Genomic DNA, 14,709 nt, shown 5'->3' on the forward strand with positions numbered 1-14,709 from the left:
TGCCTTGACATATGCAATCCACTATCATTCGTGGTTTGGACTGTTGAGAGCTATATGTAATCCTTTCAGTCCTTTATCTTGGATTTTGTTTGTAGTTTTGTTTTATGAATCCTTCTACATTATTTTATTTTAATGTTCTTGGTGCCATATTGATTCCACTATGTGGTAATGAGATTAACATTTTCTCGACAACTCAAACAACTACATATTTCTAGTAGCACCTGTAAAACATTAAGAGGTCAGTACAGATTCAGTTTAGCCATTCTCTGCTCTATTATCACATTGAGTTTAGTTTTGCAATAGCAAATCATTAATAGAAACTTCTTTTTGTAACTAAGCAGGACTCATCATAATTCATTTAATTTTTGCAATCCCCTGGATGGTTTTAGCTTCATTGATTGTTAGATTTGAATTGTAGCACAACTGTAACTTGAAAGGTTAAGCAAATTTAAATTGTAAATGTAATTCCCCTCCCATTTACACTTAATGAAAACAGTTGTAACAGATTCTTTGAAATGAAATGAACAACTAACATGGACCTTATGAAAGGGGGAAGGATTGTAAAGGGCACTTGCCCAGTTTGGGTTATCAGAGTAATCCATTGCTTCTTTATTGAGAATTTTAATTTTATTTCATGCATGTTGCTGTAACAAAATTACAGGCTTAGGTCCCAGCACAAGTTCTTTCAATACCTACATGACCAACTGGCCATTCCCTTCAGGACAGAAGTTGTTTCCCCAGTAAAAGCTGCTGACAGGGTATGTTTTCAGCCTTCTGCTGAATGCACTTAACTACCCACACCACAGACTAGCCAATAGAGAGACATGAGAAAGAAGTCATGTGGTTGCTACTGGTTATGTCCTGGGGAGCAGAGGACAGTGAGGTCTCTGTTGTGTGGGCCAGTCATTATAGAGAGCATACACTCTTAGTATCCAGCTTTCAGAAGACAGAAGAGCAGATATCTCTTTTAGGAGACAGAGCCTGTGACTTTGCACTCCATGGCCTACCACCTACAGAACTTGATGTTAACTGACACCTCTTCCTCTTCCTTTTTTTTTTTTGGTTCAGATCTAGTAGACAGCCTTCAGCCCGTAACTTCCTCCTGAGGATGAGCCCCATGTAACCTGTATCGTGGAATACAAGTTTTCTTTTCTGCACACTGCTCTCTTATTATTTGAAATAGTCTTGCTGGATGCCCACTCCAAAGTACTAGTACCTTCATGTCTTGTACACGAGCTCAGTTGTAGCCAGCAAATGAAAGATGAACTTTCTGAGATGCTTCCCATTTAGAATGACTCTAGGGGAATGTGGGGCTTTATCAAAAATACTACAGTTGCAGCAAGCTTTACCTCCCCTCCTCCTCCCCACACCTGGTGGGCAGAGGACAGAGGAAGTTGTTTGTACTGTACGGTTTGTCAACAGTGCACATGGGTATGGTGAAATTTGGGTTTTGGGGAAGACTTTGGATTTGCACTTATGGGAGTAGGTAGAGTGAAACTGGTTACAGATATGGGAATTGTAGGTTTGTGCATTGTTTGTGAAGGTAGTGTTGCTTGATGTGCAGCTTGCTAGCAGGGAAGATTTTGGCAATTTTCACTCAGATGATCATTATATTGGTGGCATTGCTAACATTTATCTGCTTGTGTGGTTGTTTCTGGATGCTTTGACAGGAATTGCCAGCCGCGGTGGCCTCGCAGTTCTAGGCATGCAGTCCGGAAGCGTGCGACTGCTACGGTCGCAGGTTCGAATCCTGCCTCGGGCATGGATGTGAGTGATGTCCTTAGGTTAGTTAGGTTTAAGTAGTTCTAAGTTCTAGGGGACTGATGACCACAGCAGTTGAGTCCCATAGTGCTCAGAGCCATTTGAACCATTTGACAGGAATCTTCCAACAGTAAATCAAGGCCCTATTATTTATAAGTCTGTCTATGGCACCAAGTGATTCTGGAAACACTCTTACTAAACAGTGAGGTCCATTTTTATTCCAAATGCATGGGGCCTTCTGCACATTAACTCCTGCTTGTAAGTTCAGTTCTCTTTCAATTTCTTTGTCTGTGTATGCTGTATCAATTTTTCTTTATTGTGGTATTACTGTGAATGTTGGTGTAGGCATGGATGCTATAGTTGTTTTGATGGAGGGTTTTTGAGGGTAGTTAAGGATGCATTTCCAGAAGAGGGAATAATTCTGAGCAGATACAAATGAGAATATGTGTTGTTGATTTTGATGATGGCCAAGTCTCTTCTGAGGATGAGTTGCTGGATTTGCTGGTATGTATTGTGGAATATGATTGGGGAATGTCTCAGGGTTTATGGGTCAGGGGTTACATCTGCTTAATAAAGAGGAACAGGAAGGAACTGGAACGATTTTGGCATACATATTGTCAGTGTCTAATAGAGTTAACTGGGTGCCTTTGGTTTTACTCTGGCACTCACTTGTACTAGGCTTTTTGTTGGTTTTTGTGGTAGCTTTAGATCGGGTGTCAAAAGGTAGTTGAGAGATCAATGGAGTGGGAAACATTTACCTGCAGGTACAGCTGTGTGCATTGTAGTTGGTGCTGTTGCTGGTAGCATCCTGGTGATAGTTTGACTCCTGATATTGCTGGTGATGCTGCAGCTGATAATGGTGATGGCCATGTTGAGGATGATGTTGCGATTGCTGGTGGTGATTGTGCTGTTTGGTGGGCAGCCAGTGGCATGTGGGTGGTCCTGGAGTGTTTTGGAAAAGTTCTGTGAATGTCAGTCACTGTACAGGTAGCAAACAGTGTCATGTAGGTTGTGGCTGTTATTATCACAGCAGTGGTCAACGTTATTTAAGTAGTGGTATTACTAAACTTATAATTCTGTTGCCTGAATTTAGCATACCCATATACATCTACGCAGTGCCAACATATTCCTATCCCCAGCCATCAATACTATTAGCTAATGCTGTGTAGAACTTTTCATTAATTAAATAAATGAATTTATTGGTATACTGCCTTTTTTTTAAGAATGTAGGCTGTACGGATCAATTTTTATGTATGTTCTGTATGTTATGTAATTGTATTCAGATCCTGGTGTTACAGAATTACATGGCTATGTAGATAAATATGGCAAAATGTGAAAAATGGCAAAAATGTGGAAAAATACATAAAAATGACAAAAGTGTGGAAATTTGGAAATATATGGCTATTTAAATTTCCATGAGGAACTGCAATATCTATTTGTTATGTATGTATTCACAGCACACATGCACATATGAGTATGGCATAATAATGCACCCTCCATGCTATGAGCCAATTTCATATAGGACTTTCAATACTTACATACTACAGAGTAATTCAGTGATGATGGTACAAACTTTCAGGGATAATGGAAAAGGATAAATGTACCAATCTGGGCTAAGGGACCCTGGTCCAGAAAGAACTGAGTCAAAAGCTATAAGTGGAAATCGTTCTGATACTTCTGACAGTGGAATACATGTACTGGTACTGTTACGAAGACTGTAGGACAGGAAAATGCCAGAGATGGTAGTATGGGTCAAAACAAGAAAGAAATGTCTAGTAAACATGGGCTCTAAACTGAATACCTTAAGAGCTATGAGCACTTGTTTGTCTATGCTACTGTGGAACACGTCTCTTCTACAACAAGCACTTTGGTTTCTATAATTTTGGAGTAACTAGTGTGGACCATAACAAAGAAAAGTCCAGTAAATATGATGTCTAAAATCATACCTGCAGCCATATGTACACTTTTTTAGTAGAAGAGGTATGTTGCACAGTAGTGAAGATAAGCAAGTGCTCGTAACTCTTAAAGGTATGCACTTTAGAGCCCTTGTTTACTGGACATTTTTTTTATTTGGTCCATACTAACATCTCTGAAAGTTGCATACCCTAAAAGCTCAACAACAACAGTACTGGTACATGTTTTACACTATCAGAGGTATCAGAACAATTTTTGCTTATAATTTTCAACTTTGTCATTTCCAGGTCAGGCACTCTTACAGATCAATACATTTACTACTCTCCATTGTCCCTGAAAGTTTACAACATAATCGTGTAATCACAATGTATAAATGAATGTATTGCTGTATTATTTTAAGATTGTGCGTGGCCCACATTTTGTGTATGTTCGGATCTTGATATTATTGAACTGTACCGAGACCTTGGTGTTACAGATTTGCATCACTATGGAGGTAGATTTTCCTGGGGTACCACAGTTAACTGTTCTGTACATATGCACAGCACTTGAACATATATTTTAGTACAGCATAATAATGCATTACAACTGCTGTAAGTAAGGACATGTTGGGAAATGCCTATACCCTATACCGTTCGCAAACTCCTTCCTCCCCCTCTCCCACACTTTCATGCCCCTTCACCTTTATCCTCTCCCCCTCCCCCTCCCTCCCCCCCCCCCCCCTTCTTAGGTCAGATATCGTATATAACTGTTAGTTACTTTAATTGCTATGTAGGCTGCTTATTTGTAATAGGTGCGTGCAAGCTGGCATTGTGTAGTCTCAGTTTCAATATCAGCACTGATGCTGGGTGGCAGTGACTGTGACACCACTTTATATTTTGCTTTTTTTCTGGATGTGTATATCCTTTCTGGTATTTTTGTTAACCAGTGCAGCATTGATTGTGTTTTTATACCATGAGATGTATGCATACTATTTTGGACTATGATTTGTTTATTTCAGGAAGATAATGTCTATATGTTACAGACGTCTTTTATGAATTCAGATTTGTTTGATGTGGTATGATTATGAATTTATAAGGGTGTATTGAACACCAGGCAGAACAAACAACCTGTTCCTCTTCCTTAATATGTCACTAGCATCTACATCTACATGACTACTCTGCAATTCACATTTAAGTGCTTGGCAGAGGGTTCATCGAACCACAATCATACTATCTCTCTACTATTCCACTCCCGAACAGCAAGCGGGAAAAATGAACACCTAAACCTTTCTGTTCGAGCTCTGATTTCTCTTATTTTATTTTGATGATCATTCCTACCTATGTAGGTTGGGCTCAACAAAATATTTTCACATTCGGAAGAGAAAGTTGGTGACTGAAATTTCATAAAAAGGCCTCGCCGCGATGAAAAACGTCTATGCTGTAATGACTTCCATCCCAACTCGTGTATCATATCTGCCACACTCTCTCCCCTATAACGTGATAATACAAAACGAGCTGCCCTTCTTTGCACCCTTTCGATGTCCTCCGTCAATCCCACCTGGCAAGGATCCCACACCGCGCAGCAATATTCTAACAGAGGACGAACGAGTGTAGTGTAAGCTGTCTCTTTAGTGGACTTGTTGCATCTTCTAAGCGTCCTGCCAATGAAACGCAACCTTTGGCTCGCCTTCCCGACAGTATTATCTATGTGGTCCTTCCAACTGAAGTTGTTCGTAATTTTAACACCCAGATACTTAGTTGAATTGACAGCCTTGAGAATTGTACTATTTATCGAGTAATCGAATTCCAACGGATTTCTTTTGGAACTCATGTGGATCATCTCACACTTTTCGTTATTTAGCGTCAACTGCCACCTGACACACCATACAGCAATCTTTTCTAAATCGCTTTGCAACTGATACTGGTCTTCGGATGACCTTACTAGACGGTAAATTACAGCATCATCTGCGAACAATCTAAGAGAACTGCTCAGATTGTCACCCATGACATTTATATAGATCAGGAACAGCAGAGGTCCCAGGACGCTTCCCTGGGGAACAACTGATATCACTTCAGTTTTACTCGATGATTTGCCATCTATTACTACGAACTGCGACCTTCCTGACAGGAAATCACGAATCCAGTCGCACAACTGAGACGATACCCCATAGCTCCGCAGCTTGATTAGAAGTCGCTTGTGAGGAACGGTGTCAAAAGCTTTCCGGAAATCTAGAAATACGGAATCAACTTGAGATCCCCTGTCGATAGTGGCCATTACTTCGTGCGAATAAAGAGCTAGCTGCGTTGCACAAGAGCGATGTTTTCTGAAGCCATGCTGATTACGTGTCAATAGATCGTTCCCTTCGAGGTGATTCATAATGTTTGAATACAGTATATGCTCCAAACCCTACTGCAAACTGACGTCAATGATATAGGTCTGTAGTTAAATGGATTACTCCTACTACCCTTCTTGAACACTGGTGCAACCTGCGCAATTTTCCAATATGTAGGTACAGATCTATCGGTGAGCGAGCCGTTGTATATGAGTGCTAAGTAGGGAGCTATAGTATCAGCGTAATCTGAAAGGAACCTAATCGGTATACAATCTGGACCTGAAGACTTGCCCGTATCAAGCGATTTGAGTTGCTTCGCAACCCCTAAGGTATCTACTTCTAAGAAACTCATGCTATCAGATGTTCGTGTTTCAAATTCTGGAATATTCCATTCATCTTCCCTGGTGAAGGAATTTCGGAAAACTGCGTTCAATAACTCCGCTTTAGCGGCACAGTCGTCGGTAACAGTACCATCGGCACTGCGCAGCGAAGGTATTGACTGCATCTTGCCGCTTGTGTACTTTACATACAACCAGAATTTCTTTGGATTTTCTACCAAATTTCGAGACAATGTTTCATTGTGGAACCTATTAAAGGCATCTCGCATTGAAGTACGTGCCAAATTTCGCGCGTCTGTAAATTTTAGCCCATCTTCGGGATTTCGCGTTCTTCTGAACTTCGCATGCTTTTTCCGGTGCCTCTGCAACAGCGTTCGGACCTTTTTTGTGTACCACGGGGGATCCGTTCCATCTCTTACCAATTTATGAGGTATGAATATCTCAATTGCTGTTGCTACTATATCTTTGAATTTGAGCCACATCTCGTCTACATTCGCATAGTCAGTTCGGAAGGAATGGAAATTGTCTTTTAGGAAGGCTTCTAGTGACACTTTATCTGCTTTTTTAAATAAAATTATTTTGCGTTTGTTTCTGATGGATTTGGAAGAAATGGTATTGAGCCTAGCTACAACGACCTTGTGATCACTAATCCCTGTATCAGTCATGATGCTCTCTATCAGCTCTGGATTGTTTGTGGCTAAGAGGTCAAGTGTGTTTTCGCAACGATTTACAATTTGCGTGGGTTCGTGGACTAACTGCTCGAAATAATTTTCGGAGAAAGCATTTAGGACAATCTCGGAAGACGTTTTCTTCTCCCAAGATTTTGTAGATCATACAGCGATTGTTATCTAAATAAAAATCTATGAAATGGTACAGACAAATATCAATGTTAATTCTTGTTTATAAATGGTTAGTGCTTATCAGAACTCTGTTGTCCAGAATTATTATGGCACAGTATGTTAAAGTGTATCTGCCATGAGTAATATTAGGTGTAATCCCTGTTTTTAATTTGCAACTAGATCATAAGAGGAGACGACTGGTATATACGTTCACACATGTATTGTAATGTTTTGACTGCAACATTTCATTCAGACATGTCTAATATTTATTGACTTTGTAAAATAAGATTATGAAATTGTGTTATCAGATGTACTCACACTATGCCTTGCACTATGCTATCCATATGTTTTACTAGTTTCAGTTTTACCATTGCACTTGAAAATTGCTGTTCAATGAAAGTTGTGATAGTGAAATAAGTAGTAAAATTTACAGACATGTGGTAGCAATGATTTCATTGAAAAGGAAAAATAAAATTATAAATAAGGGAAGTGTTGTCCATAATTGGTATGTGCGGCACATATCTTCTGCCAATGAAGCAGTTTCCTCACCTTATGCCATTAGTACACAGAGCAAGAAGAATACTGTGTCATTATACAGTGTAGTTATGATTAAACTTTCACTGCTTGAGCCAGTGTAGACAGAAAACTATTTACTGTATGGGTACGCTTTACAGGAATGTGTATATAGGGTGAGTCAGCTGCACCTATTGCTGTAGCCCACAGGGCCTTCAGATGCCACTTGCAAAATTTTCTTATTCTCTTGCTCACTAGACACAAACTATTAGTCATACAGACAAAAATGAGCAGGTCCTTTTTGTAGGAAATTTAATGTACTTAAATTTTGTACTAGAATCATTTTCACTCAAGGCCACAGCTTTTGATTTATTGAAGGAAAAGACATTTAAAGATCACTTTTGTATATTTTTTTTAATAATTTGAAAACTACAGTCTCTTGTGAAAATGCATCCCAGAACAAAATTTAATTACATCAAATTTTGTACAAAAAGTCTTGTTCATTTTTTCTGTAGGACTAAAAGTTTGTGAGTAGTGGGTGAGAGGATATGAAAATCTTCAGCATGGTATTTGAAGCTGCATAAAACCCAGAGGCAGGGGTAGCTGAATCACCCTGTATGTTCATCTGCAATGTGTCCAGATCACCAACTCAAAAAACAAATACTTGTGTAATGACAAAGTTGTCTGTTTTCCACGAGGGTCTTTTCATATCTCTACTTAGCAATGTCAATATGTGATGGAGCATATGATCACTGTTGATCTTCAAAAACAGCTCATCTCATTTGATTCCACACATGTTCAGTTCGATTCATTCTGGTGATGCTGAAGAAACATGTTCATGACAACAACATGATGAAAACGTGAGTTATCACCCATTGGGACGAAATTGTCACTAAAATGTTGGCAATAGAGTCCCACTATTGGTTGCAGAATATTGTCCCTCTACCACAAAGCAGAGAGATTGTCTTCAACACCACCACCTTTCTACACATATTTGACATTACTGGGTTGTCCCCAAACATGCTGTCTGCCATTATCAGGGTGCAAACAGATCTGAATTACATCCTTAAACAACTCTTGAAACAACTCTTGATCCCAATCCTGAGGCTTCCATTGTGCATGATTTCTTGTTCATCTGTAGTGGAGTCCATGGTGTAGTGGTGTAAGAGATGGTACTTCCCATGGTCATTGGGAAAGTCTCATCATGAAATTGTTTCCTAATAGTTAGATATGATATACAACATTCTGTAGTCTCTTTTAATGCTGAATTCAGTTCTGGAGCTCTCAGCCCATTGTTCCTTTGACTTAAAAGTCAGATGTATCTATCATTATGTGCAGCTGTTCAACATGTACAGCCTGTGTTGTGTGAGTACTCAACAATAGCTGTCAACTGGAACCAATCAATGTCGCGCCTCGTCACTTTGAGTCCGGTGCACACTTTGAGCAACTTCCCTGGTTGGCAAACATCCTGTGCATAATGTGATAATGCAGATCCAGTCATTGGTCATGATTGTCTTTCGTGGCATGATGGATGTTCACTCTAATGTTCCACATCTCTAATGCATTCATACTGGTGCTTTACTTTCAAGCAAAAACCTGGAATCTATTACAGGATGACATTGTACCCATAGATAGCACTTATGGTAACTGTGTGTATGCTGACAGACAACATCAACAGTGACATTCCAGTCAGTACAGGAATAGTTACAATAGAAAAAAACTTGCATGATGTGTGTATATTGCTAATGTGTGTATATTAAAGCCATTTGGATGATACTGTTAGTTCAAATACAGGGTTTTATGACAGCAAAATCCAGTATATAGAGTGAATCTGTGATGATATTACAAACATTCAGAGGTGATGGAGAATAGTAAATGTCTCAATTTGAGGTAAAGGATCCTGTCTGGAAATGATCAAGTGGAAAGTTGTAGACAAAAATCATTCTGATCCTTTGCCAATGGGACACATACACTGATAGGGTTGTTGCTAAGATCATAGGGTAGGCAACTTTCAAATTAAGAAAAAAAGTCTAGTAAACATGGACTCTAAAATGCATGTCATAAGAGCTATGAGTACTTTTACTCAGATACTGTGAAACATATGTCTCCTATAGCAAGCATTTTGATTTCCATATTTTTGGAGGAGGTAGTATGTGCAAAAAAGGGGAAAAGAAGTCTAGTAAATATGGACTCTAAAATGCATTCCTTTTGAGCTATCTCCGCTACTGTGGAACACATCTCTTCTACCAAACATGTGCTCATAGCTTTGAAGGTATTCAATCTAGAGCCCATGTTTACTAGACTTTTTTTCTTGTTTTGGTCCATACTACCACCTCAGAAAGTTTCCTATCCTAAAATCGTAGCAACAACAGTTCTGGTGCATATATTCTACTGGCAGAGGTCCAAGAATGATTTTTGCTTGTAACCTTCAACTAGGTCATTTCTGGACCAGAATACCTTACCTTAGATTGATACATTTAACCTTCTCCATCAATGCAGAAAGTTTGTGACATCATCACGGAATCACCCGTGTATAACTTTTGGACAGGGAGGTCTTCTACCATAGTATACAGGATATTTGCCAATGAACCAAGTCTCTTTAATGCCTTATAAATTTCACTCATTTTGCAAATGAAAATTTGTGTTAGTTGCTTACAGCTTCTGTTTGAAAATGTTTTTAAATTGTAACTTGTTTTTGATAACACTACTTCTTGATCCCATTTCACTTACTGATTATTGGTGAGTAGTTGATTAATAATGTAATACACAGAGTATTAAATACAGTACTGACACAATTTTCTTGAATTTAGCACTGCAATCATTCCAAATTAGAATAAGAAAATATATTAAAATTCTATTACAAGGTTGGAAAGTGTTCCAAGGTACAACATTCCCCCTTCTCTTCTCGGGTGATGTTGGATGTTTAAGAGTGGCAAACATTTTCCTTTTCTGATAGATGTAAGATTTAATTGACACTCACACGACATCAATATGCATTCAGTGAAAAGTTAAGAAATTTATCATTATATAAAATGTCACTATACTGAAAGAACTTGAAAGACTGCCATTCAATTACAATGAGACAAGGAGGGTTTACAAAAATATGAAGTATAATTTCTGATAGTTTTGAACATTAGAAGAATTCTGAGGCTTCTTTTGCAAATAGCAATTTTCAGTTTTAGTTCTGATCATTTAAATATTACTTTTATGATTATTGTTATAGTGTATTGCAAAGTCTGTGAAACTACAGGGGGTTCAAAACGGCTCTCAGCACTGCCGTATGATTGTTAGCCACACGTGCCGTATGATTGTTCACCTGCCTGGGTTACTTCCCTTCAAGTGGACTCTCCCAACATTTTACTGTTTTGTTTATCTCAGCCAACATCAGTAGTATCATTGGTGTGTGTCATTACGTGTAGATGTGAAAATTTAAGTTTAGCTCCTTTGTTCATTTGTTTCGTTATTGTCACTATTAAAATGCTAACCATTGAAGAATGTGTGTTTTTAGTTGAACAAGTTTTCAAAGCTGGTGGTAAATACACAGTTTCAGTTTGTCAAAGATTTAATTGAGTTTTTCCTGAGACAACACTCCCACATCGCGATATTGTGCGAGATTTGATTAACAAATTTCGAAGTACGGGTTCGGTGACAGAGTCATCAAGAAGTGGTCATCCTAGCATTTTGTCTGAGGATAAACTACTCAATATTTCCTATAAAATGTCCATGAGTCCAAACAAGTCAGTAAGAAAACTTGTCCAGGAAACCAATGTTAGGGTCGGAACGGCCCACACAGCTGTAAGTAAAAAATTAGAACTTTTCCAATACAAAGTGACAGTTGTGCAAGAACTGAAAAATACTGATCATGACAAGAGACTGCATTACTGTCAATATTTCAAAAATTTCATTCAACAAAATGGAAGGTATATTCTTAATGAAACTTTTTTCATTGATGAGGTGTGATTTCATTTATCTGGGTACATGAACTTGCAATATTCATTAGGAACCACTTCATTCTGTGAAAACAGGAGTTTGGATTGCAATTGCTAGACGTCGGATTGTGGGTCCCATATTTTTCAACAAAACAGTGAATGCACAACAATATTACAGTGATATTCTGTACCCATTCATTGGAGAACTTGTGTTAAGTGAAATACTGAATGGTTATGTTCAGCAAGATCGTGAAACCATGCATACAGCTCACATTTCAATGTCAGTGCTTGCTGATGTGTTTGGTGATCACGTAATTTCACAGGGACTTTGGCCTCCATGATCGCCAGACCTAATACCATCTGACTTTTTCTTTTGGGGTGCAGCAAAAGCAACTGTCTATAAAAACCATCCAAAATCCATCAATGAATTGAAAACTGCAATATCCACTTTCACTGCTTCTGTTACAGGAGAAATGTTACAGATTGTGTTTTGAACCATGATTAGATGAATTGACTTGTGTATTCATCAACAGGCGGGACAATTTCAACATTTAATGTGAAAATTTGTAAGTAAAAATGAATATTCAATAAATTAATAACTTGTATTTAACTGAGTTTCATTTAGGAATATTCCCTGCGGCATACGGCATGCGCGGCTAACAATCAAATGGCACTGTGGAGAGACTTTTTGAACACCCAGTACAATATATAAATATGTGTGTGTGTGTGTGTGTGTGTGTGTGTGTGTGTGTGTGAGAGAGAGAGAGAGAGAGAGAGAGAGAGAGAGAGAGGGGAGGGGTCATTGTTTGTGTATTTTGGGGATGTCCTTGATAGTTGCGCAATTACTTGCATATGAAAGAGTTTCTTCGGTAACATACAGGTTGCGATCTTTACATATGGGTGAAAGAAGACAACTAGACCAAAATGGGATTTAGAAAAATACAAAATAAATTGTGCTGTGACAAATGCATATAAATTTTTTTCTTCTAGAATGTGGAAAAGTAGCAGGAACATATTGTAAGAATGGTAATGATTACTCAGCACTGGGATGATGCATTGGAAGGGTTGAACTATGACAAAAAAATTTGAAATGAAGAGAACCACAGAAATAGTGGACACGAATACTAAGAAGAAAATTATTTCATTCAATTAAACTGGCAAATCTGAGTTCACATTGTTCCATTTCTCATAGTACAACCCAAGTTCTTTTTTTAAATTGTGAATGGCACATTTACCAAAGACTGATTTTGAACATTTGTTATTATTTCACAACTATAGATTGCAAGTGAACTAAATTTAATATGTTTCTGGTGAATGCTTCATGGTTTTGTAAAGTAATACTGTATGTGTGAGCTAAAAGTCATGCAAGAACCTACTTAATCCAAGGTAATTACAATGACTAAATATTTATGTAAAGAGGAACTCCCACTGCTCCTCACTGATTTAGTAATTGTTTATTAACAACATCAGGCACATACATTAAAATTCATTGTTGTTTTTTCACAATACATGGCATTAATTCTAAGAGGCACTTACATTAATGGCTGCCAGTAATAAAATGAGTCTAAGAAATCAATCATCTCACAAGTGAGTATCTGAAACATATGTTCTGATTCTAAGTTGTTCTCACAAATTCCTAGGACATTTAGAGGACTTTGGGTAGATCATTACTTGATTGAGAATTCAGGTCCAAAGACGTACTCATAGTGTTTCCACACTGCAGGAACTATAGAGTAAAAAAATGTGTTCTGCTGTCTCATGTTATTAACTGAAGAGCGATATTAATTTACCATGACTCTGTTAATTATTGAATTTACAATCATCAAAATAATGTTGGAGCCAGAATTGCACTGGATTACTATGTCTCTCAACCAAATGTGGTGGCATGTCTAGACATTGTTTTGTACATTATTTTCTTCAGCACTGACATAGTATGTCTCTCAACAATGAGTAATAACGGTCATCATCTACCTGTTATCTTCCACACAAACTAGAAGTTTGTGAGGGGAATGTAGAAAACACCTGTATTTGTTTAGAGATATATGACAACAACAGAAAAATAACTTATTACAAGTAAACACTCAATAATAAAAGATTACACAATGTTTATTATTTACGGACCACAAATTCCTATAATATGTAATGTGCACCAGGTAGAAATTATCTGAATAGAAAACCAGGTCTGATAGCATACCATCTCCACAATAAAGGGGGGAAAAAGATGTGTTCTGCTCTCACACATCTACTAGAAGAAGAGCAATGTTAATATACTGTGATTCTGCTAATTATTAAATTTGTAACTGTATAACTCATGTGGGAAGCAGAGTTATTCTGAATTACTATGGCCTTTCACCTAGAAGTTGTGGCAAATGAAGACATTGTACTACCTATTAGTTTCTGCAACACAGACACAATATTTCTCTGAACATGAGCTCTTACAAGTATTAATGAACATGATCTACCCATCATCCTCCACATATACTAGGAGTTTCTAAGAGGAATTTAGAAATAAATGTAGAAATACTTGTATTTATTTAAAATATCTGATAATAATAAGAAAACAGTTTATTATATAAGTCTTCAATATTTAAGAAAATAGTTAACATTTCCCTAGACATGCAACAAGTAAATACTGAAGAATCACGGAATTCACAAAGATAATCATTTATGAACACATTTCTCTACCTTACACAGTGGTTCCTGGAGAGCCACAAACAAAGCTGTCTACAAAAACATAACTTCCCCTCTGATATATATTTGTTGAAAATATTAACAAAATACAATAGTAACTTTCAATATCTGAGGAAAAAGGTACAAACTGTCCAATGCACAAAACAAGCAAAAACTCAATAATCACAGAGTCCATAATGTGAATTGTTTAAGGATAAATTTAACTGTATTAATAAAAAGTGAGTATGTGGTTGCAGTCATCTTAATGCACTGGTCAGACACACAATATACAATTCTAAATTAGTCTCACAAACTCCTATACCCTGTCAAGGGCACCAAGTAGAAATTATCTGAATAGAAAACTATCTCCATACTGTGGGAACAAAAACATAAGACAATGTGTTCCTCTCTCACACATCTACTACAGGAAGTGC

Source organism: Schistocerca gregaria, chromosome X, assembly GCF_023897955.1.
Source record: "Schistocerca gregaria isolate iqSchGreg1 chromosome X, iqSchGreg1.2, whole genome shotgun sequence".
Taxonomy (NCBI): domain Eukaryota; kingdom Metazoa; phylum Arthropoda; class Insecta; order Orthoptera; family Acrididae; genus Schistocerca; species Schistocerca gregaria.